The 26,130-nt window shown below is 40.7% G+C and overlaps 1 long non-coding RNA gene across 1 annotated transcript; it reads right to left on the bottom strand.

The window, feature by feature from the left end:
• Nucleotides 1-1,673: 1,673 nt before the first annotated feature.
• Nucleotides 1,674-26,130, bottom strand: LOC116784853. Its single transcript, XR_004356269.1, has 3 exons — nucleotides 24,890-26,130; nucleotides 4,489-4,577; nucleotides 1,674-2,643 (listed from the first exon to the last, which is right to left on the bottom strand). It is a non-coding gene; the product is annotated as an uncharacterized LOC116784853 (long non-coding RNA).

Below are 26,130 nucleotides of genomic sequence, written 5' to 3'. Positions count from 1 at the left end.
TGGGACCCCATGGGACCACACTGGTCCTTCAGAAGAACATGAGGAGGGAAGGTACAGTGCCACAGGCTCCTCCGTGGGAGATCTGTGCAGCTGCCTTTCCTTCCTCTGCCAAAGAGTATTTGCTCTGACCAACAGCGGGACAAAATGAGACAGAGGATGTTAGCTTCCAGTCATATTCTGGGCAGCCTCCAGTCCATCACTATGCTTCCAGCCACAGGAAGGATGAGAAGATGGGCATGTTGTTGCCACTCCACAAGGTTTTGATGTCTGGGTGCTCATCACACCCCAGCCTCACCTGGCTGAGGGGAAGGCTGAAAGCAGATCTTCCAGGGAGCCACAGCAGTGAAAGGGAATGGCACATGGACGTCTGTTGTGCCTGGCATTAGTTGACAGCTCAACTTCAGAAAATTGACATATTAGGTGTAGATTTCTGCAGGAACAGACAGGTTAGATACCTGTGCCTACATCTTCTGCTGGATGCAGTGCCAACTTTTCACCTGAAGTTGATTTTCAGCCCAGGCCAAATTCACCATCAGCAAGTTTAAATCTGTTTTGTAAATAATTTCAGTTACATCTCCCTGGTGCTTCACTGTATGTTCCCGAGGCTCCTATGGCTCATACCTTTATTGAGTCTCTCCACACTCAATGTACCTATTGCCTGTGTTGTCCTCTGGCCATTTTCCCTGGTATTAAATAAAGCTTTCAAAACTATCCAAAGCAATTCTCATGAAAAAAGTACACATACCTTATGAGCATCATTTCTAATTAGAACATCTCACGGCCAAGTTATCATTTATTTTATTCTAGTATATCTTCTTAAAATGATTGCACTTAGCCTTCATCTAACAGAAGAGTTTGCATTAGCATAGTAATGGCCCTGAAAACAGCTAATGGTCTTACATTTGTGTTGAATGGGAGCAGGAAATCAGTTAACAGAACTGCGGCTGCCCAATATCATATGAATAGATTAAAAAGCCATAACTGTGGCATACTGAGGGTGGTGGTGGGGGTGTCACACTGTGTAATGTCAGTCTGTGTGACTGAATGTTTTTCAGAGGTATCATTCTTACTTTTGTCAAGGGGCTCAAGTATTTTGTTTCATTTCTTGTAGGGGAAGGCAAAAGTCGGAATATTGCATTATATGATTTTTTAAATATAAACAGAAGTCTATACAAGATGCAGGTAATTTGTGACCTGGCACATTGGAAAAAATGACCTTGTAAATGCTGATTTTCTCATCATCTTCAGTTTACAAGAGCTGTGGGAGAAGAGCGACATTTCTTGGAGGGGATGAGAAAAAAGGAAACAGAGGAAACAACACTTTAAAAAAAAGTAAGAATTTCAGCCTGATTCAATTTGTGGTTTGTAATGTTGGAATGAGCAACCTGAAGAGTTCAAAATATTCAGCTGTGTAGGATGCCCCTTAGTGGTTGAATATATACACTGTTGACAGATGAAATAATTTTAAACACTAAAAAACCCCAAATAATATTGGTATTTAGTAACTGAGAACAAAGGATTTTAAATGCTAACATATGCACAGAAGAGCCCACAAAGCTATGTTTACATAAAACATCAGAAACAGTTGGAAAAATGCAAACCAATAGTAAAAGAACATTCTTGAATAAGCTATTGCACCGAGTGAGAAAAAAAACAGGGAGAAGGAGGGGAAAAAAGGTTAATCTCTATTTCTATTTTAATCAGAATGTATATTATGGGATGAGTTGGCTTTGCAGAGGAATTTGATCAGATATGGAACTTCACAGTGAAACCCAACACAATATTTTTACTGATACTTTCTAGAACAGAGAGTTACTGTACAGAGTTATGAAGTTATCTGGTCTGGAGCCATGGGCCTTTCCCAGCACCATATGGCTGGTGTAGCCTGTGGCAGAAGACTACCAGCTTGTGTTACAATATACAGACATTGCTACTCAAAAGGCATCAAGAAATGTTTAAGATTCAATAAAAAAGGCTAGAGTGCACAAATTCTGTAATACACACAAATGTACATATCTAGTTAGAATAGTGAAAAGAGTCAATGGGAGATTACTTTCATTCGTTCTAACTCTTATTAGAGGAATATGTTGCCTTTAACTTCTTTTCAAAACCAGTCTTTGCATCAGAGTCAATTTGCAAAAGCTGCAATGCAGTGCAATTCTCCTGAAGCACGGCACCCCCATCAACCTGTTTACACCTACTCCGAATGTAACCACATTTTTATACCTTTAGGTCTCTCTCTGTGTATACACTGGATAACAAAAGAAGTCCATTGTATTTACAGACAGGTTTTGTTATTTGGAAATCTGATGATTCTGATAGCAGTTTTTTTCTTTCTTGAAGATGTCTGGAATTCTTCCATCTTTTTAACTTTGCATGTAGAAGTCACGACTGCAAAGTGTCTCATTACCTCCACACTGGTAACTGAGGCAGAAAAGCCACTCATCAGCAGTACTGACATAAGCCTGGACTTCTTGGGTCACATCCCAACACAGCTTACGGGGTCAAGGGAAATCTCTTTGTTTGAGTTAGCTGGTGTGTGCTGTAGCTGGATATACTGATCCCAAACACTCCCAGGAGGAACGCCGCCCGTTGCAGTGCTGTGTCTGATGGGTTGATAACAATTTTTGCTGCAGCTTGAGTCTGTGGGAGAAACAGGGCAAGTTACATGCTGATTCAGCTGAGTGCAACACAAAAGAAGGTCTTTGGAACCTACAAAGCACTTCTTTCTTCTCCATGCCATTTAACAGTATGATTCTGCTTTCTGCTGAAGAGTATTTGTCACAAACTATTCCATGTTTTGGAAGGCCCCCCCTTTTTATCAGTTTGCAAAAGAAAGGACACATTTCTGATACGATTTTTCTTTCAATTGCAACTATTGATTTTGGTGACTTTAATGGGGTTCCACATGGCTACCGTGTTGAGAGGGAGAGATGAATCAAGTGTGGAGGCTTAGGCATAAAGGAGAAGGAACTTTCTTGTTCAGCAAAGTACAAAGATCTCTTCCTTCCCACAGATTAGCTACTAACACAGAGATGCTCCTTTGAACGTTAGATATTAATTCAGGAAAGCGAGGCTAAAAGGGATCACGAACACCGCTCATGAGCTCCAGAAGTAAGACTAGACCAAGCAGACAAGTTTTAACACAGTCACTTTGTCAAGTACAACCAAGACACAAAGTCTTTGTTCAAGACAATCAAAGTAAAGATTAAAAAAAAAAATCAATTACCTATTATCTGAAAAACAATCAGAAAAGAAATTAAGTTACTGTTGCTTGCCTAGTACATATGATACACTAACCAAGAAGCAGAAACCCAGTTGCATGGACTCTCTAGAGAGCAAAATACAAATTCCAATACACACTGGTTCTTCGAGTTAAAACATACCATGTGTCTTTCTAGTTGCCGCATTTTTTTTGTACATGAAAAGAGGACTAGGCCTCAAATAATGTTTTTTAATGATTTCCCTGGCAATTCATGAACAGAAAGCACGGATGACACCACTGAGAGGAGGAACAGATTCCAAGGAGCCTGATTTTCACTTCCATATTCCAGTTTTTATAGAGCTTAAAGAATCAGAGCTGAGTGCTCTGACCTTGATCAATGTATCTAGCTAGGGCTTCTTCAGCAGTAGAATAAATAAAGACAATGGAAATTCCGAACAGAATTACTACGTAGGGTGATACCAAAAGATATATAGAGAAGCATGAAAGAAATTCACTGCTAGGTCTGAAACACAGTATCTTTAGCTCAGCCTCTCAACTACTCAATCATCATCTCTCAGCTACTATAGCCTATGATTCTGGATGCAGATCACATTGTTAAGAGCTGTGCCATTTTCCAGAGAAAGGATAGATGCACTGTAAATATCAAAATATGTAGTAAAATAAGGAAGATATTCTACTTTGGTATATATATATATATATATATATATATACACTTGGCTGCTTTAGTCTCAATTATTCAGCTGTTTTAAAGCATTTTCTATGCTTGCTTTTATTTTTTTTTTCATATAATGATTGAATGTCCCCCTGTGTTCCAGAGCACATCACTGACTGAGGTTTCTTTATCACAGCCATGGAAGCTGGCTGAAGTGTTTCACTGACAGCTCATCTGAGTTGATCAGGAAGCCATCATCCTTCTTCCCATTAACGTTTTCCTACTGCTCCAAATACACAAAGCCATTGAAAGAGAAAATTATGGAGAAGCAGTTTCTGTTTTAGCACTGCAGAAGCATAAACTCCTTCCAAGTATTCTGCATTTGGTATTCCACCATGATACCAAGATATATCATAATTCAATTGCTTTTCAGCAGAGGCTTAATTAAGCCTTCTTTGTGTTGTTATGTAAGTTAACCCACAAGAAACAAGTGTTCCCTTGGGTTGGTCATGCAATAATTTGAAATAAAATCAGGCTGGTCAAGAGAAACAGAGGTACTTTGAAGATCAATTAAAAGCAGAAAAAAAAACAAACCCACATAATTTCATACCTGCAACAACCTTATATACCCAGGTGTCATTCTCCGGAGAGGAATCATCATGATTTCTGAGTCTTCGTAGAATTTCAGCCCCTTCAGTTCTAGAACACACAAATCATTACTAAATCCCACGGACTTATTACAAATTGAACTCTTAATGAAGCATAAGATTAAGCCTAATATTGTTTGCTACAATGCCAAAAGCACCCCAAGAAGCACAGTATGCAAACATCTTTTCCTCACCTGATGCTCTTCTTCCTCAAGCCCTTTACATGCTTTGGGTCCTGGGGCATATAAAGCCCAGCTCAGTTACATAACCTGTCACATGGGATCTGTCTGCACCACTTAGGTGTTGGCAGAGCCACAACTGTCCTGCCTGGGGCCAGGTATGTCTTGCAATATTGAAAGACTCTCTGGGAATGCTTAAAGCTCATTAAGAGAGCCGACCTCCTTAACAAGAAAAGGACCTAAGCCTGCTTTATACATAGCACTGGACAAACTAAAAGGAGGTCATTATAGCATTTCGTGTCATAGAGTGACGATGCAAATAGGATTGGATGGTGTAGGATTGGATGGTGTTTACATAACTTAAAGCATATATTTATACCCACAGGTTGACCTGACTGGGTAGGAACCTTAATGCAGCCATGACCCAAGTTGAAAGGATGTGCTAATGTTACATGGCTATTTGGAGGCATATTTAAAAATAAATTATTTCTTTCCCGAGAGTGTTCTCTTTTACTCAGCATTATACATGTTCTTGCTTACTTCTCTACTGCTAAATCTTTACCACTAAAAATACCTAATCTGACACTTACTGTTATTACTGCTTTCTGTTAACAGTGATCTCTTTTCACTGGATTCAGTTCTGTTCCTGGAGACATATAGCACACTATGCGAGAAATGGCGGTAGAATCTAATTTACAAAATTAATTTCTCCATCTTTTAGGAGTGTCCATGGATAGATCATGTTGAGAAAGCTCCTTTTTTTCATTATCAATACATTCAACCTTGAATATGGATAGCAAGGCAGAATTTGACTCTAGATGCAGTCCTACTTGCAAGGTAAAAATTTCAGGTGGTATAAGTTAATATAGCACCAGTGAGCACGGTGAACCCACATCAGTTTTCATCACAAGTGTTCCAGAGATCAGTGCTGATTTGCACCCCTATATTCTCTGCTATGGCAGCCTAAAGCTCTCTGAGAAATATTTCTGCTGTAAAAGAGCAGAAATATGTTTCTACTTGGAGAAGTACTCTATATTAGGTATTCCACAATGATACCACTTTTCAAGAATTCTCATAATTCATCTTCTTTTCAGCAGATGCCTAATTAATGTTATATAAAGGAACACTTCTGTTTGATTCTGAGGCTCTGGCTTACACAGCACACAGTGGCAGATCTCATTTTCCTTTTGCTGCACCACCTTTGTACCACATCAACCCTGTTGGCACCAGCAGAGTTATGTCTCATTCAAAAAAAAGTTGAGTAGAACTCATCCTATAGTGTCAGTCTAAATCATCATCAGTGAATCATCATAGAATGGTTTGGGTTGGCAAGGAGCTTTGAAGGTCATCTAGTTCCAACTCCCCTGCCATGGGCAGGGAAAACTTCCATTAGAGCAGGTTGCTCCAAGCCCCATCCAGCGTGGCTTTGAACATTTCCACAGCTTCTCTGGGCACTAAAAGCAAGAGTCGGGGAACCTGCCAATCTGTTGGTTCCTTTGTTTCATAATATGCAACTTGCACAGTGCCCCCATGCTAAACCTTAAGTGCTGTGTTCCTTAGCTATAAGAAATACTGTATTAACAGGAAGCAATCAACATAAAATTGGGAGCCTACTGAGGTTAATAGGAAGCGTATCAGTATCTGCCAAAATGCATTTGAGATGAAAACCAGTATCATGAAAAATTCTTCTTACTGTATGCCCCATGCCAGCTTTCCTGAACAAGCAGGAGACTGCCTGTGCTTGCTGCCCAGAGCAGGATAAGGCTAATGTTGCAGAGTCCACCTTTTTCTGGAAATACACAACACTAAGTTTTTCCTTTATATTTCCAGCCTTGTCTACATTCAAAGAAAAACCTCCTTACTGCAGTATCAGAGTTCCAGGAGGTGCAAGAAAAGTATTACTACCTATTTCTGCCATTTTGTGTGTAACTCTCTCCATTTGGAGAATGGCAGTGAGATTCCTGTGGCATGGTATTCAGAATGGGAGAGCTTTCCAAACAAGTTTCTTTGTGCAGAAAATAAAAGGGAAAGAAAAGAATATGCTTTGACTACCACAGCTGTCTTTAAAAAGGATTTCTTGGCCATGCTCAACACAGCTGAATTATAGAACATTTTCTGTAATTGCAGGTGTTACCAAAATCTGTATTAGTTGCCCAAGGGCTCTGAAAGAATAACCCTCATAGGCTGTTTCAGGTGAACTTTGAAGTTCAAGCCTCTGAAAATTAAGTCCTGACTGCCAGGATGCAGAGATGAACGTGCCTCTTCAGGGCAAAGGACTGGCCAACAAGCCACAAAGGCCTCTTTTGGCACATACACGGGGATCCCATGGGCTGTGCAGACTACTCACTTCATTCATCCACTAATGCCTTCACTGCTTGATGGGGGTACTGTTTCCTAACAGGTATCAAGCAGCTGAGAATGTCAATGCTATGCTGATATCCTCCCCAAAATTAAAGACAAGGAACATTTTGAACCTAGCTGTCAGTATTCACCATCTTGTGCTCTATTTCCATTTAGAGGAGAAATTAATAATGAAATTGCAAGTTCCTTCACTGTAATCCTGTGCCTTTGTCACCAGCAAGGGCTGCTTCCCCAAATGCAGCAGGAATTAACCAACAGAAATAAATCCTTTCCACACTGTTAGAAGCACCTTCTTGACTGGCACTCCCCAAAAAGCTCTCCATGTTGCCAGTGCTGCATGTCCCTGTCTCTCCAGAGTGCAGTGCAGATGACATCACCCACTTCAGTTCAGTGCAAGCAGCAGGGAAAGCACAGCAGCAGGGGGCTCAGGGCCCTGCTCTTTTGGCAGATTTTGCAGTCTCTGCTGTAAGCCACTCTGAGACAAATGCCTCAAACATTTAGGCAGTAATCATCCCTGGACCTGACACTTTCTCTATGTGCCTCAGACTTCACTGGTTTCTCTTTCATAGGCCTCTGCTTCTCTTGACAGCTGGACTTCATGATCTTAGAGGTCTTTCCCAGATTTAATGATTCTAAGATTCTCCCATCATAAGAATGCACTTTCAGATTGTGATAAACTGAGAAAATGATTCGGGCTAATTAAGAGAAAACAGTGTAAGGTCAATATGACCTGGAGAGAGAAAAGAAAAACAAATCGTAAAACTTAATTGGGCCTCTATAAAGAGATAAAACAAGTTACCTCCCTTTTACCTTGTGTAGGATTTATAGTGAGAGAATTTTGTTTAGTTAGCTAGATAATAGCACCTTTCTTAAAATTTATAGATAACAAGCAAACATCTGCTGAATGTCTGATTTAACAATATATTATGCTTATAGATAACATTCTTGTTAAGAAATAATGTTTATACTCATGTACCTAACACTGTGTAATGTTTATACTTATGTATAATGAATATTCATGTAGTAGCTGGAAATAAATGTAGAACAACTGTCTTCTTTGGGTGTGACAGGCGTTGGGAGTTGTTGAACCCCTTCCCTGATCACCCAGCGCTGAATTTGCTTTTATCATATAATAAATTCTGATTGGAAATTGCCCGACTGAGTTTCTATTTCTCACAAGATCCTTAAAGATGTTATCTCTTAATATCAGGCTCAACTTTCCAGTTTTCCTTACTTCCTGTGCTCCATACAATGATTCTGACTTTCCAGCTCATTTTCCCAGATACTTCCTAGCATATTCATTTTTATCCTGACAAAAGGGCAGTTACATCAACATTTCCATCTACACCAATACTTCAGCTTCTGGATTAGAAATTTCTCTTCAGGAAAGGGTCCCATACTGCTTTTTTCTCCTCGTCAGTTCTTACCACTGGAGATCCCTGTAGGATTTGGAATAACAATGGCCTACGGCACTTGAGACTCTGGATGGTAGCAGGCCCTGACTCTCACATGCACCACAGTCCATTGCCTACAACTATAAATGCTTTTTTCCCCTCTCACTGCTTTCTTTTTTTTTTTTTTTTTTTTAAATCTATTTCTAAAGAACTTTGTAGCCATCCTGCAGCAGAGTGAGGGAGGAGTGAGGTAAGCAGGTCAGGTGTGGGAGTTAAACCATGGGAAGAGGTGATGGAGGTGCCCAGGTGAGCAGCCTCCCCAGGGTCCCCCCAGTGCAGCAGGGTTATCTCAGAAAGCCCCTTGCAAAAAGCACACAAGTCTCACTGGGACTTGCTTGAACTGCTGCTGGTGGTTCCAGCTTGCAATGCTGTTATTGCTGACTTGTGTGTGCTAGTGTGCCAGGGCTAGTGTGTGTTGACCCATAGGTATTATTTGGGCCCCAAGCAATGGTGGCAAAGGCAGGGGAAAGGCAGGTGATTCTCCCACTGGCATGGTCGCTTCCCATGGGAACCTGCCACAGCCTCATTACTGGCTTTGGTGGGGCAAGATCACGATACTGACAATGTGAGAGCAAGAACATGAGCCCAAGGAGGGGATATTCCTGCCCCACGGGTGGCTGGGGTGACAGGCACCCCTCTCTGCCAGGGGAAGGCAGGCTGCACACCTGAAGACAGGAGGCTTTTGGCAGCCCCAAGGCACCTCAGGCAGGTGGCATGTGTGCATGTTGATGGGCAAGTTCTTGTGACCCACCACATGCTCAAGGGGTTGGAGTCGGTGTCTCCCACAGTGGTTTCTCCTACCTTACGGGAACAGACTGCAGGCAGAACACTGCAGGGCACTGCAGTTTAAAGCAAGACTCCCTGCTGGCTTTGAGGATCATAAAGCTTGATTTATTCTAGGCCCTCCACACTGATACAAGGGCAAAATTTTACAAGAGGATTTCCCATAACACATTCACAATTTTCATTCTATACTTCGATGACAACATGACATTTGGAAGTCATAATTTTGAAAACAATCCAGATATTTAACTAAAGAAGTACTTTCTAAAATTCATCGTCCTTAAAGAGGCCAGGGTGGAGGAATACAGGGCAGGATTCTGAACCTACCTATGGCTTTCACTGCAGCCTTTGTGCGGGATAGGAGTAAACACAAAGGTTTGTCTTTGCAGGCAAATCAATAAAATCAACCACATAAAGAAAACAAACCAGCAAATCTTCCTCTACACACAACTGTATGACTAATCCTGAGCTTTTTGACTTCAACAGTTATTAGATCTGAGGGCATATCCTTGCAAATCATTCTGTGCATTACTTAAAAATTAGAGTTAAGCTAAAAGGAATTTTGCCTAAGCCAAATGTAGCTGTCAGAGTAACAGGACTGGGCACTGTCAGCTTACAGAAGGAAGAGATGGTCCTGCCCCAAAGAACCTACAGTCTGTGGGGAGGCAGATGGTTGCCACCAATTGAAGAAGCCCAGGGAAACAAAGAGAACGTATTGCTTGGCATGCGAGGCAATGTTCTCAGCTCGCTCACAGTCAGACTGTTTGCAAATTTTTTAGGCATTGCAGTAAAGCACAGAGCTAAGGAGGGATGTGAGGGTGGTTAACGAATTTTAAAATGATGAGGCAGGCAAGGAACAGGAACAATATTAGTTGTATTGTTGCATCACACAGTAATATCTTTGCGAAGCACAAAATTAAGGATGCATTGGAATATATTGATGATAGAAGTAGGAAATACCATCAATAAAGAAGACTGCAGTGTCGTGTAGATGAGCTGAGGCGTAGACTACAGAGAGTTCAGTCCTCAAAGTCATCTAAGGTTACAGATATACAGCAGCAAGAGATCTGTGTTGCTGAGGCTTATGGAGTTACCACTGAAGTAGCTTAAACTATCCATTTATTTCCTGCCGAGAATTGACTCCTGCACTTCCCACAGCTCCACTGCCAAGTGGTTATTCCTGTGTTTGCAGCCTGCCTACCCACAGTGCTTTGATGCCATTGAGGGATGAAAGAACAGAAGCTTACAAAAATGTAACAGCAAAAGAATAGCTGAAAATAAAGTTCATTTCTGCTATGGAGAAAGGAGAACTTCTTTCATGAAAGCAAAATTTGTCTTAAAATGCTGCAGGTTCTATCTGTTAGAAACTAAGGGGGAAAAAAATCCGTAAACATTTCCAAAGCAAAGGTAGGTAAGTGCTACTGCCACTGGCAAAGCACAAAGGCACTACTAACAGAGCTTACCTGGAACCCAGTTCTGGTCAAGCAGGGCTGGATACCGCTCTCCTAGCTCCAGATAAGGCTAGCACAGATGTCAGCCTTGGAACTAGTTGCTCTAAACTCCCATTCTAATTTACGTATTTTAAGCTTCGGGCAAGAATTGTTGCTAGTACAGTGAGTTGGTACAACTAGCACAGACAAAGACATCAACAGTGTAAATACAGCTAGTCACAAAAACTGCATCCCACTGATTAGAGCAGAAGAATTCAAAATGAACCTACTACAAGGTGTCATGCAGAACAGCTTTTAAGATGACCAAAGCAAATGAAAAGCATGTATTACAAGAAGAGGGTATTTTTAACCTCACAAAAGGAGGATCATCAAATCCTTCCTCTCCTCTTAGATATTGATAAGTGAGGATGTCCTTGAACACTGATTTTTACCTCATTCTCCAAATTCTGGATGTGGTCAATAGCCAAGCTTCATCTCCCCTCACTCAGGGGAGGTCTTCATAGAGAGAAAGCAACACTAGTAACATTGAGTAGCCCACTACATGGAAAAGCAAGCACACGAGAAGTACTGAATTTAAGGCTCTGCATAAACAGTTACTGTCTGACCTGATACGCAAATACATCATCATTGTGGGGACAATCTCCGATGTCCCAGCAGACAGTCACTGCCCTACAGAACTGACTGCTACTGTGAGCCATCAGTTGGGCATTAACAGAGAGCTATGTGATCTTGAAGGTCTAAAGACCTTCATGGAAACTAGCACCTTTCAAAAACATGCTGCTATGTTCATGCCAACCACTGGCAACTCTGTGTTTGGGTCCACCTTAGGTTTGCAGAATCTGTAGGTTGGACTGCAATAGAAAACTGTTCTAGCAGATATGGGCAGGGGGGAGATTGCCTGCCTGCCTCTGCTGTGCAAGTGACATTGCATCACAGGCACTTCACTGTTGTATCTTGCCTAATATCCACTCAGCTGGTTGAGTTTAAAATGCATAGCAGAATTACAACTGTCTTTTTGGAGCAACAACTTTATGCCTTGCTGCTTCTGAGGTGGGTTCAGAAGTCAACCAGCACAACTTGCTACCAGAGAAGCTGGAACACTTGGCCTGAGAGCTGTGCTCATTAACTTGAGAACTGTTTGGGTGCATATTGGTGGACAGACTTGTATCTATAGCCATTATTCTGGGAAGGTTCATGTCTGGCAGGCAGTGGACAAACTTCCAGCAGAGGTCCAGAGTAACAGTTAACCCTGGAAACACTTGGTAACAGAGGTCCTGTTTACTCACAAGTGCAATGCACTGTCCTGAAATAACCCCAGTATTCAGAGCACACACCACTTAAGCAAGGCAGTGCACTGAAGGACACACAGTATAATCCTGACAGCTTGTGAAGAAAGGTGGGTATCGTCCTTTAACATACAGTCATTTTTCAGCTACCAAGGCACTGCTGATCTGACTAGAGAAGCCTATGGCACCCCAATGGATGTATCTGGATACATGAGTTGCGAGACACATCATTACTCAAGAGCACTCACACTCCTGTGACTGTGTGTGCCACTTAGCTGCTATTAATCCATGACAGTAGATTCTTTGTTCCTCTAAAAGAATGACGTACAATGGCTGCTGTTTTGCAAAGGAACAAGGCACTAGACTCTTTCCTGTGAACAGCCTGAAATTTCCCTTCCATTTAGAAGAGACTGAAGAAAGAGAGGAGAGCTTGTTAAGGAGCAAGGCATGTTTTCTCACTCTGCTCTGCTCCCCGAAGTCCACTATACCAAGACACCCACCAGATACAGGCTGAACATGTGTTCCTGGCTATCCAGTCCTCAGTGGGTGTTTTTCACTGTGAGAGTTGGTGTAGAGAAATTTTATTACAATCTGTGATGAGAAAACTCTTCACATTGTATCCTTTGCTGCTTCTGTGGCTGATGAGACTAAAAGCTGGATTGTCAGACTCCATGTCCTCCTGGCCATCCCTCATTCCATTTACAGAGGGTTTCAGATCATGACAGGCTTCATCACAGCATCCCAGATATCTTCTGTATCTTGATACACAGTGTACAGATATACTGGCAGATATTACTGTGTAACCATTGTAACTTGCCCACTGCACATATACACACAGGTCAGAGCCTTTGGAATTTGAACTTGTTTGTAAAAAGCTGGACAGATCATTCCCAGAAGTGCTGTACTGCTGCTGGGAAATTTTATCAGTAAAACTGTGCCCATGAGCAAATGGGCAACCAACTCTTGAGCAGGGTTCTTCCTCCTCTTGTATCTCCCACATTGCAACCCTGTTACACACATGCCAAATCTCTTTGAGTCACACGAATGAGAGAGCTTAGGCAGCAGCCTTCTGACATATAACTCCAGAAGTAGATATTTGGGTATGGCAGCTGAGGATAGGTCACGAGATCTCCTAAATGCCTGTGAATGACTGGATGGCTTGCAAAGAACTGCCACACTTTATGTGTGTGAAAGACCTTAACATACTGTATGCAGTGCTTTTCTGTAGCTAGGGACATTTTTCATTTGTTTCAGAGCATGTGAAAATATAGCTGCAGTGGGAATATTTGGAGTACCAGGACTCCAGAGTAGAAAAGGATTCATTGTAAGATGGCACAGATACATTGAAAGTATGACCACAAATTTGGTTCTAATTCCAAGGTTCTGATTTACAACAGAAGTACACAACTTCAGCCAGTCATTTCATTGCTACCTCTCTGCTCTTTTCAAACAAAATTTTCAGATAGTCAAAATGTGTGGGTGACTATATTCCATATGGTTTTATAAATTGTGAGTCATGAATCCTACAAAAGCACCTGTTCCACCTTCTAAACAATTCTGTATAATCTTCTTTTTGGAAGGGCTGAAACTTGTTCTATGTGTGATCACAGCTAAAATAATCTAGTGCTATTATCAAAATGTAGAATTTTACTGACATTTACCATTCCTGCATTAGCAAATGTGACTAAACATCCAGAGAATATGAAGTCTTCCTTAGTGGTCTCCTGGGAAAGTTTCTTACATTTAGCAGCAACGGATATCTAGATCTGTAAAAGTCAAAAATGGTTTCTAATTTAGAAACTGTAAATGCTTTGATCCATCCTGAATATATTCTCCTGTATGCTGCGTGTCTCCAATGCAACAGGCTAGTGAATTAATCCACTAAACCCAAAAAAGGTCTGTAAATTCTCTCGTAAGACTTTAAACTGAAGTATAAGAAGATATAAATTACTTGAGCTTTCCAAGTATGACAGAAAATCCTTCAAAACTTCAAATTAAATTACATAGCTTTAGTGGGAACCTTGCTAGCTGATTTTTTGTTCTTGCATGCTTTCTGATATGTTCCCTTGTTTTGGTTCCTTGCAATTGCCTTCACTTTGCTGATTACACATAGTTCCCATCCCTTACTGTCTGTCTTCCAATTTAAATGTTCTAATCCCTTAAAGAGACTTCTATTATTTCTGGCATGTCACTGTGCCAGCACAATTGTGGTTATTTAACACTACTGATAGTCTATTTTTAGGCACAATCCCATGTAAAGGTACATGTCATGTTGTGCATGAACTCTCTAGCTGAACACTGTAAAGATTCATTAACTTAAGAGGGTAAAACAATCTACACAATAAATATGAAATAAAGCATGAAAAATAGATTAATCCAAAGAAGAGTTCTGTAACATTTACTTTTTCATTAGATAGTCTTTACTCTGATGAAGTGTTGTTGACGTCTGACTGTAAGGCCAAGCAGAAATTACTAGAACAGAATTCAAATTACATGGGAGTGGAAATCAAAACAAGAGGGGCAGAGCAGTGAGCATTTGCACTGAACTAAGATCCACTGGACTTAGCATGGAGTTCTCTCTTCAAAGACTGTATTTCCCACAACAAAACTCTAACAGCTCCCTAGGGCCAGATGGAATTCACCCAAGAGCTCTAAACCAACCGAAGGATGAAATAACACAACCGTGAGCTGCAGTGTGTAACCTCTCACTGGGAATTTTGTGTGTCAGGGGGTGGGAAGGCGGGGAAATAGCTAATTTTTACAAAGGATTTCAGGGGTGATCCGAGGAACTACAAATGAGTGGATATGTCCTTGTTCAGCAAGTCAGTATGAACCATTGCAGGGAACAGAATGACCAGACACGTGGAAAAATATACTGGGATGCACTCCATTAAGCATCTGTAAAGGGAAGAAACACTTCACAAGCCTACTGGCATTTTTTTTTTAGGAATTGACAAATAAGCATACAAGATGTACTAAAGTGCATTTTTAAAATTCAGTGGAGGAAAAAAAAGCCCTTAAAAAGGAAGTCTCATGGTTTAAGAAGATCCTATTTGAATTAATAAGCAATTAAAAAATATGAAAGAAAAAGTACAAAAGTAGGAATGCAACATTTTCCCACCGGAAGGAAATCACTAATGCAATCCTATGGGATTTTTGTCAGGATCTGTGCTGCTCAGCAAAGTCCTAAATGACCTGGAAAAGGTGATGAATAATGGGAGAACAGAGACTGCTGATTTCACTACAGTTATCACAGGGACTAAAATCAAAAGCTGACTGTGCAAAGCTGCAGAAAAGCACTATGACCACAGACAACTTGTGATAAAATGGCAGATGAAATTCTGTGTAGGACATTGCAAAATGGTGCACATAATTACTTAAACTGATAAGGACTGTTCAGGATTAAAATAATGATTCCATGAAGATGTCAGCTCCATATCCAGTAAGGGGTCAAAAGCAACTGAATTATTTGGAAAGGACTAGAGAATACATCAAAGCACACTTCAAAAAATCAGTGGTGAACCAGCATTTTTAATAACATGGGCAGTTTTTGTTCTCTCATCTCTGAAAGGATGAAGCAGACTTAGAAAGAAATGGGTATAAAGAAAAGTAGGAAGTGTTTCTTTATGAAGAATGTGCAAATGGACCTCTTCAAGTTGTGTGTCCTTCTACTCTTCTTTCCTGCTTCCCTACCTCCTCTGTATGAATTCCTCTCTCATGTTACTATGTTCTTACCAATACTTCCACAGTCTTCCCAGACATGCAGACAAATGGAGAGTTTGAAATAAAAGCTGTTGGGATATTTTTTTTTTCTCCTCACTCAGAGTTAGAGGGAGGACTTCTTCTACTCTTCCCACATTCCTTCTCCAAGGCAGGAAATGCATAAGGATTCACTACCCTAATATACAAAGATTAAAAAAAAAAAAATCCTTTTAGTTTTTTACCTCCTTCCTGCATCATAGCCTTGTCAACAGGGTTTTTACTGATTACCAGACATTGACTTGTCCAGTGTGCACTGCTTTCAGTGCAGAGCTGTGAACTGGGAACTGCAGTGACAGACTGTCCCACCTTGCAATTAGTTTCAGAGCTGATTATAAACTCCCATCTTACAGCTTATAGAAATCTATGCCTACTGCTTTTCCCTGATGGTGAGGCAGTACTACTCTTTAAACACATTTCAGTCTTACCCCTTCTTATGTGAAGCTGATGACACCTTTGTTTGGAAACTGGAGCACAGGTACTACAATTGCCAGGGGGTGCAAATATCCAGACTGCTTCGTCTTAAAATTTATCTCTGACTTGTTTTGACTCTGATGGAAATTCACTCCAACTTAAGAGATGTGTTCATGGATTTCCACTCATTTGAACCAAAGACAGACACCCACTTACTAAAAAATGCACTGCTTCAGTCCTTGGTTCATACCACCTCAAAGACCTGTAAACCAAAGTTCACTTCAGGAATGCGACTGACAGGCTGCAGGCTGGAAGATGACCTTTGTATAGGTTCTATGAAAACTTTCCATGAGGTGCAGATCAATTCATTCCTATGAACTTCTACACAGAAGTCTTTCCCTGCCAGAAATTATTTGGTTTTTACACTGCCTATAGGAAGTGTCCAATTATACAGATTACACAGAATTCTCCTTTGCTTGGTTCCCTACAGTCTGAAACACTCATCTTCATTAACTCAGTGTTGCGTATTTTTGTGAGCACTAAAAACCCAATGGAAGGCTGAGCATAGCACTGTGGAAAAAAGATTGCCAGTCACTATAAAAATGCAAAGCACAACCAAGAGAGGGTGCTTTAATTTCAGATAGACAGCTGTAAAATTGCCTAGCAAAGATAGTTGAAAATTTGCTTGTACTTCTTCTCAGTTGTAATGCAGAGGTGAATGGCTGTGTACTGATAAAGCCATCTGTCTTGTGGGTGCCTGGAGGAAGCCTCTGCACCAAAGCAATATTGCCAGTTTTACAGTTAATATCCTGGTGCACAATACTCTTGAGCTGAGAGTTGGATCGCAGACATTTCCGCTGCCTCAGAGCATCCCAGAGAACAGCATGCTTGGTTGTAATGACTCTTGCTCAAAAGCACAGGCTGCTGGATTGGGAAAGGGGACCAATAATGCTGCAGGGCATAACAGCAACGCGACTATGCCATTCCATGCACTGAGATAATATTCAGGTCCGTGGACTCAGATTTGAACCCAGAGAAGAGAAAGAACAACTGTGAGTAGAATGCTATTGTTGGGTAGGTTTTTCAGATGACATGCACACCGTGGGGTGCTGGTTTTTGCTGGGGTAGGGTTAATTCACAGTAGCTGGCGTGGGGCTGTGTTTTGGATTTGCGCTGAAAATAGGGTTGATAATTGTATTGGGTTTGTGTGGCCAGGTTTTGGTAGTGGGGGGACTACAGGGGTGGCTTCTGTGAGAAGCTGCCAGAAGCTTCCTCCATGTCCAGCAGAGCCAATGCCAGCCAGCTCCAGGATGGATCTGCTGCTGGCCAAGGCTAAGCCCATCAGGGGTGATAGTAATGCCTCTGTGATAACACATTTAAGAAGGAAAAAAAGGTTATTGAGCAGATGTAATTGCGGCCAGAGAAGAGCAAAGTGAAAGTATATGAGAGGAACAACTCTGTAGGCACCAAGGTCAGTGGAGAGGGAGGGGGAGGAGTGCTCCAGGTGCCAGAGCTGAGGTTCCCCTGCAGCCTGTGGTGCAGACTATAGTGGAGCAGCTGTGCCTCTGCAGCCCACGGAATTCAAGGGGGATGCAGGGATCCACCTGCAGCCTGTGGAGGAGACCCACACTGGAGCAGGTGGATGCCCAAGAGAGGGCTGTGAATCTGTGGGAAATCTGTGCTGCAGCAGGGTACTGGCAGAGACCTGCTGACATGTGGAGAGCCCACACTGGAGTAGGTTTTCCTGGTAGGACTTGTGGCCCTGTGGATGACCCATGCTGGAGCAGCCTGCACCTGAAAGACTGCACCTGTGAAGAGTGACCCACATTGCAGCAGTTTGTGGAGAACTGTTGCCCATGGGATGGACTCATGCTGGAGAAGTTCATGGACTGTTTCCCACAGGAAGGATACCACGGAAGCATGGAAAGGACACCTCTCCCTGAGCAGCAGAAGAAACAACCTTTGACAAACTGAACACAACCTCCATTCCCCATCTCCCACCACTGCTGAGGAGGAGGAGGCAGAACTTGGGAAGGAAGGAGGGGTGCAGGGAAGGTGTTTTTAAGATTTATTTTACTTCTCATTATCCTGCTCTGATTTTGTTAGGAATAAATTTAATTAATATCCCCATTTTGAGTTTTTGCCCATGACAGTAATCAGTGAGTGATCTCTCTTGGTCCTTATCTCAACTCCTGAACCTTTTGTTATATTTTCTCTTCCCTGTCCAGTTGCAGAGGGGAGTGGTAGAGTGGCTTCGGCGGGTAGCTGGCACCCAGCCAGGGTCAATCTACTACAGTAATACAGGGATGTTTTCATTACTGCTGAGCAGTGCTCACACAGCCAAGGCCTTTTTTTGTTTCTCACCTCATCCCACCAGTGAGGAGGCTGGAGGCGCACAGGGAGCTAGGAGGGGACACAGCCAGGACAGCTGACCCCAAATGATCCAAGGGACATCCTATACCATATGGGGTGATGCTCAGCATATAAATCTGGGGGAAGGAGGGGACACTCGTAGTGATGGCGTTTGTCACTGTTACGTGTGATGGAGCCCTACTTTCCTGGGGATAGCTGAACATCTGCCTACCTGCGGTAAGTGGTGAATGAATTCCTTGTTCTGCTTTGCTTGCGTGCATGGCTTTTGCTTCACCTATTAAACTATCTTTATCTCAACCTACAAGTTTTCTCACTTTTGCTCTTCTGATTCTCTCCCTTATCCTGCCATGCGGAGAGCGACTGGCTGTGTGGTGAATAGGTGCTGACTGGGGTTAAACCACAACACCGGGATATTCACAAAGAATGACTACAACAATTTATGGGCTCAGCAAAATAGAAAAAAGGTCGCAAAGACTGGCCTACTTTGGATCTCTAGGAAATAATTTTATGGGTTTTTTTATTATTATGGGGGTTTTTTTTGTACTTCTCTGGTTGGCTTCAAACAAAATACCATTCAAAGGACCACTGCACAAAGCATTTATGATTTCTGGACACCAGTAATTCCTATGATCAGCCTTGGACAACAGGAGCTGCATTAAGGTTGATAGAGAGAACCCTTAGTTATTATTCAAAAGACTAATGATCCTCTTAGAAATACTTGCTCAATGCCATCCCATCTTTATGACTTTCACCTCAAAAGTTTCCCACCACTCTCATTTAAAAGTACAAGTCTCAGGTTATCCATGAGAACGCTGTTAAGCACAGAGCAGAATGGGCCTACGAATCACTATTGCAACCTACATGGGAAAAGCTACACTCATGCAGTCCCGTGTCTCCTTCTCTCCTGCTCAGTAAGTCTCTGTTGCCAGATGCTTCCCAGGATCCGCCTACTTTCAAAATTTCACCCTGTGGTACCTGCAGGGTAGTTTGAGACCACTTTTCACACTGCAAGGCCTTGCAATTTATGGAAAAAGTAGACGGGTAGGGGACTTTTGAAACAAAACAGTCAGCAAAGTCTTTGTGCCTCAGGTACCCTCACAAGGACACTTGAACTGCTTTTGGCTTGGTTCTGAACTTCGGTTGGTTTTGCTTATGCATAAGGAAATCAGACTGAAAGAAAGGATAATGCCAGGGCAGTGTGACAAAAACGATGCATTTTTTTTTCCATAAGACTTCCAGCATAGGGGAGAATTATGGAACCTTTTGGAATCCTGCCAGACATGTTCCATATTAGCAGTGAGCCAGAACCTGGGAGCTGAAGGCTCTATGCTATTCGTCTGCAAAGGCTTTATACAGCCACAGTTCAATATCTCTGATGAATCCTTACCCTGATCTTATCTCAGGATTTAGACAGCGAAGGCTGATACTGACAGTTAACATAGCTGTGCTGTGGCCTGGAAATCTGCTCAGAGAACTGCTTCTGTAAAAAATTGAATATTTACATATCCCACTATAAAACTGCGAATGCAACTTCATAAGCAAACTTCTACATCTCAGACCTGGTTTTTTTCATCAGTAGTTAATGAACTTATTGAAGGGATTTTTTTCAATTACCAGCTGGAAGAAATGTAACACAACAGATAATGCACACACTAGACACCTTCATAACTAATATTATCAAATCTTGCAGAAAAGAGAAAAGTACAAATTTTTCTTTGATGTTTAAAAATAAAGAATCTTACAAAACAATCATTCTTAACTAATCTCCCGCAGAGCAACAAATTGAAAACACGTAAGACAAACTTGAGAGGCTATTTACTTTGAATACATTTCAATTGTTCTGCTTGCCCTTAAACACACTTTAAAACAAAATTTTACAGTTTTTTTGTACAGTTTTTGGAATCTTACCCTTATCTAAAAAGTATTAAAGCTTGTTCTTGTAGAAAACTGAAGAAATACTTGTTGACAACCATTACACTTAGTGCCACATGACTTTCTGATCAAAACAAAAGGAGCATATAATACAATAAATACATCTTAAATAAATTAGAAATCTACCAGATGATCTCAGCTTTCTGTTTCCAAAAAGAAGGTACGAACAGGGAATCACGACTGAATAATGTTATTTCTCTTTGAAACCCATAAGGATTAGAACCAGACCTTGACATCATTCAGTATTTTTACTGATGATCTGGAAGCAAACATGGAATCACGGTTGGTAAAATTTGCAGATGTCACCGAGATTAGCAGACAGTCAATACTAATGAAAGCAGTACACGTGCACAAAACAATCCATCATTTATTAATCTAGACATAGTAAAAGAAAATTAAAGTTAATACAGCCACACAGAAAGACAGACATTTATGAACACGAAGTATGGAACCAAGGACTAAATCCTGGAAAGCAATGAATTTCAAGTGTATTTGTCTACTATGAAAAATAATTCAACATGGACTTCCTATACAATACTATGGTAAGAAGTTGATCCAAAACCAATGAAACAGTGAGTATGAAAGTTGGCACTGCTGAGATTTTAAATGAAGTTCTGTGCTCAGTTCTACCACACTTGTTTTCTAAATGGTGGGAAAAAAATGGAGAAAATGTACGAGAGAGCCACAAAACCAAGCTGAAGGCTGTAGAAAATGCCTTAAATAAAATAATTTAAAGAGATAATATTAGGGTAGAAAAAAAGCTGCCTTGTAGCTTGATTACAGTGTTCAAAAACTTTTGCAGACAGAGAACAGTGGGTAGTGAGGGACTACTTAATCTAGTGAAGAAAAGCATACCAAGAACTAATGCCTGAAAGTTAAATCTAGACAAATTCAAATTTAAAATAAGGCACATGATTTTACACGTGAAAGTGACTGAGTACTGGAATAAATTATTAGAGAAGGAGCTAAGTCTTCATTTTTTGATTTCTTTAAATCAAGCTTGCCTGTCTCTGCAGATGACTTGCTTTAGCAAAATCACAAACTGTGCTTCTGTCGGACTGGTCTTCGCCCTAAAGTAAAGGGAAAATTTATGACCAGGGATCTAGATGGGGTCAGAGAAGATAATCTCATGTCCTTTTCAGTCTTACCCTTTATGAATCTATCAATTTACTGAATGAGTATAGAGAAAAAATTTTCTGACTTTTGCCATCTGACTTTTGCCAATGTGATCTGTAGCAGATTGTAAATCATACAGTAATAAATATATGCCAGAAACTATCAAGATTAATATATTCTTGAAATGTCTTCTAATTTAGAAATTTAGAGTTATTTAATATTTTCCACATTAATTTTATTCTGGGTAATTGAATTAAGGTGAAAGGGTTAAGCAGACAGGCTAATGAAACACTGTGCCATGTACTTAGCTTAATGTGGTTGGAAAAAATCAATGAACTTTGGTCCGTCAGTCTGCAATCACAGATTTAATTGAATAACATGTCAGGTATTTTAAACAGTTTACCAATGTAAATAGAATCCAGCACTACAGTCATTGTAATAAGCCAAGCTGCTTTCCCTGAATTCCAATCAGATTGCAACATGACCTTCATTTTAAGTTCCCACATGCCAGACAGAGATCAAACAGCTATCATTATGCCTACAGAGTTCAGTGATTAGTCCCGTGATTCTGAAAAAAATATATTTGTTATTGATTCCCTCTCTAGAATACAGGTAATAGCTGATCATTTTGATATTCCTAGCAATGGTTACTCCTTTGTGCATTTACATTCACTTCCACTTGATTATTGTCACTAGGAGGAGGAATAAATCACACAGCAAGCTTTTACTGAGTCTACCTGAGAAGTGGTGGAGGCTGGTTTGTGCATGATCATATGAAGGGAACATGAGGAAGAGAAGGAGAAGCATCTCCTCAGTTTGTTTTATGTGAGTTCCAGGCACAGCTGTACAACAGCTCCTTACTCTTCTTCTTCTCCCTTTTATCACTCCCAGGCAGTCACTTCCCAAGAGGAGACATGAAAGCAGCAAGGAGAGGAGGTCACAGCCCTGTTCAGGCTGAAGGAGCTTGTCACTGCCAGACCAGAAACAAGAGCAGGTGATGTTTCGGTCATGCAACATGCACATTCCTGTCCTTTTCTCAGATGCAGCAAATCATCTTTTTTATTCTTTTTTTTTTTTTTTTTAACAGGATCCAGACGCCTGCAATGCAGATGTTTCCATCTGACTTATGTGTTTATGCTCCCATAACAGTCAACATGAAGATCTAAGTGCTCCCATTGGTACCATTGTTCCTATTCTAAAATAGATGTCCAGTAGCAATCAGTTATATTGCCCCATACAAGTATCTATTTAATCCCAGTGATCAGAAAGTTCTTTAGGATAGGCAGCTCAGATGGAAACATTAACACTGCAGACATATGAAGTCAGGAGAAATGAATTCCACCCTGCATGCCTCCAAGCTCTCCTTAGCAACCTGCAGAAGAACACTGCCTACAAAGAACACTGCCTGCTAGGGAGAACCAAGTCCCTGTTTTACCAGACTGATCATGTGTGCAGTGTAAAATTATGAAGCTATTTTAGACTATCAGCAGCCTTTCCTACGTGTTCAAGCATGGTCTCAATTGTAGTTAAGCCTATTTCATTTCCCCAGCAGACTGTCACCTCAGATGTAATAGGAACTTGTCGTGCTGGCTGCTGTGCAGTAGGGCAAATCCTGCAAGAAACTTATACTCGCTTAGGAAAGGAGAAAACAGGGAGAAAACAGGCAGATTGATGTGGGAGTACACAGACAATAAGGCAACATTAGTCAGCAAAGTAGGCAGTGATCCTAGCATGCTGGCAAGCTTTTGGGCAGCATCACAATAAAGGAGAACTTTAAAGAAGGAAAGGAAGACGGTAGAAAGACTGTTCTGTAGAGAGCTGTGGAAGGCATTATGGGGAAAAAGCACAAATGTGTAAACCTGAAGATATAGGAAATGGGTGAGGGAAGCTAATACCAGAGGCTGACAGGGACAGAGGAATCACCTGTGTGCTCATAAGGAACTGAGAAGACTGGCAAAGATCTTGAAAATGAAGAGAAGCAACCTCTACTTGATGCAAACTATAGCACCCTAGAGTTGATGCAAGAGAAAAGAAGGTATTGAACCACAGATTTGTTCCTTCTCTTCGTGCAGTCCTCTTCAATTTTAGATGACACTTTTTTTTCATTATGAATCCTAAACCAGGATGTTACCTTGCAGTAATAATATAAAAGAGAACTACAGCTTGCTTATACATTTTACAAGAGTATGCAGTACATTAAAATGACAACAGACTATTAATTCTACAAAGTAAGGTATTCAACTTGGAGAACATCCTTATTAAAGCTATATATTTGACCTTCAGTGACTGTGGTGCACATGCGCTGTTTTCAAATAATCACAGAATATATAGCTAATCACAGAAAATACAGCTTTTTCCTATATCCTTATAGAAGGGAAAAAAATACAGCATCTGTAAATTTCTGCTTTTTCTTTATACATATGTCCCCTTGTCCCCTTAGTTCAGCATATATCTAACAGCTGAAAACAATAAACAAAAGTTTATTTATATGCAACGCAGAGGATAAAGTAGTAAACAGTGAAGCTTAATTAGCTGCATAAACATGTGCAATGCAGCCCTCCTTAGGTGCAATCTAGGGCCGAAGCAATTAATGAAGTCTGCATAGCTGTAACCTGAGGTTTCCCTAAATATTAAATATAATACATTTTCCCAATCATACAGTTTGCTGTCATTTCCACTACCACTCTTTGTTATACTTAATGTGTAGCATACTGTACACGTATAACACACACCACTTTCCACACTTCATCTGTGGACTGGTTTTATGATATACCTGATATTACTGGACGACATATGTTTCCTTTGGTCAAAGACAGCTTAAAAATCTTCTGCCTTTATGCTGCCATTTCAGAGATTCAGCCTACTGAGCAGTGGTGCAGGAGAGAGCCCAGCTGTCATAGAAAACATATTAAGGAATTTATAACTCTACATGATTGTAAAGCGCTATATAAAATATTGCACCACTTACACAGCAGTAAAAATCTGTAACATTAGAGATTGATTCCCACATTACATATCCACAAAAGAGAAAAATTAAGGTCTTACAGGCAATTTTAAGAATAAAACATGTACCTATATATAGAGATAATGGCTTTGAACTCATATCCTTACATAGAAGTGTAGTGACTAGCTATTCACTACCACAGATGCCTCAAATTACTTCAGCCTCCGTGGCCTTCTTTGGACACTCTGGTAAGGGACCACCACCTACTCAGAGCCCGATTTCTCTCTCACTGTGCTGTTGCTCCTTACTTACTGTGCAGCGCTCAATTATGCAAACGACAAAGTTTACTCTTGAAGACACATGCAGGTTACTTTCCAGTTGATCCTTAAATTCTTCCTGTTCTTGGAGCCCATGTAGGTTTTAAAACCAAAATTTTAAAGTTCTGTCTTCCCAGAAGTTTGAAATATGCTGATAACAGTCTGAAGTTTTCTGATGCAAAGTCCACTTAAAAAAACTCTTCCATGCCTCAGAAATTCCATGATGCTGTACATTCATTAAACTGAATGATGCTGAAGAAGCAAAAATTCAAGGCCATCTCCTTTGCCATTTATAAGTTTGGCATGAAAATCCAAAAGGATAAATGTTTCATTGCTATGTTGAAGGAGCCTTGTATAGTGAAAGGTAGACCACAGTATTCACTGGTGGATATTAATTTAAATATTTCAATTTTCATATCCCAGCCGTGTTGGTTATACCACTGCTCAAATAAACCTGAAAAGCTGTAGGAAGATTGAGCACCATTTATTTTAGAGAAGCAGTACAGAAAAGTGACCAGGTATTAAAATCCTGATGTATGAAATCTTTTTTGACTGCAAATGGGAAATTAAACACGGAATCCCTGCTGTTTATAGTACACTGCCTAATTTACTTTAATATAAGTAATGTCCACTTCTTTTGCTATTAAACTAGATCTTCTGCTCTATTCTTTTGTGTATTGCTCTTAAGTGTCCTTATGCATGTTGCAAATCAGCACACTGTTGTCTGGCACCTTTGTTTCAGAAACAAATACACTCTTATGCAATTGCATTTATCTACAATTACAGTCTACAATTTATCTGCTTGAATTTGGTCCAATTTTCTAAACTCTTCAACATACTTTATCCTCTACTCCTCATAATCCCTGTTAGTGCAATAGTGGCAGGTTTGATAAGTGTAAGCTTCAGCTCCTATCACAGGTCATTTACAAAGACATCAGATATCACCAACTAACTCGCTATGCTCTGAAATTGTTCCCAGGCTTGCTTTGCTGGGGCCATCTGATTTTTACACAGAATATAAAGCTCTTACAGTGGTAAAAGCAAAGGGAAAAAAGAGAGACTGAAAGTAATCTTCTCTCCATTATTACCTGATTCAAGCAAAGTACATTTTTGACCTGAGAAATTTTACTCACATTCTGAGATAATACAAAATTTTACCCTGCTTGAGCAGGGAGGTTGGACCAGATGACCCCACTGTGGTCCCTTCCAACATTACCCATTCTGTGATTCTGTGAA

The sequence above is a fragment of the Chiroxiphia lanceolata genome, chromosome 3 (assembly GCF_009829145.1).
Source record: "Chiroxiphia lanceolata isolate bChiLan1 chromosome 3, bChiLan1.pri, whole genome shotgun sequence".
NCBI classification, from domain to species: domain Eukaryota; kingdom Metazoa; phylum Chordata; class Aves; order Passeriformes; family Pipridae; genus Chiroxiphia; species Chiroxiphia lanceolata.
The sequence above is the reverse complement of the archived record's forward strand: the minus strand, read 5'-3'. Positions and strand labels throughout refer to the sequence as shown.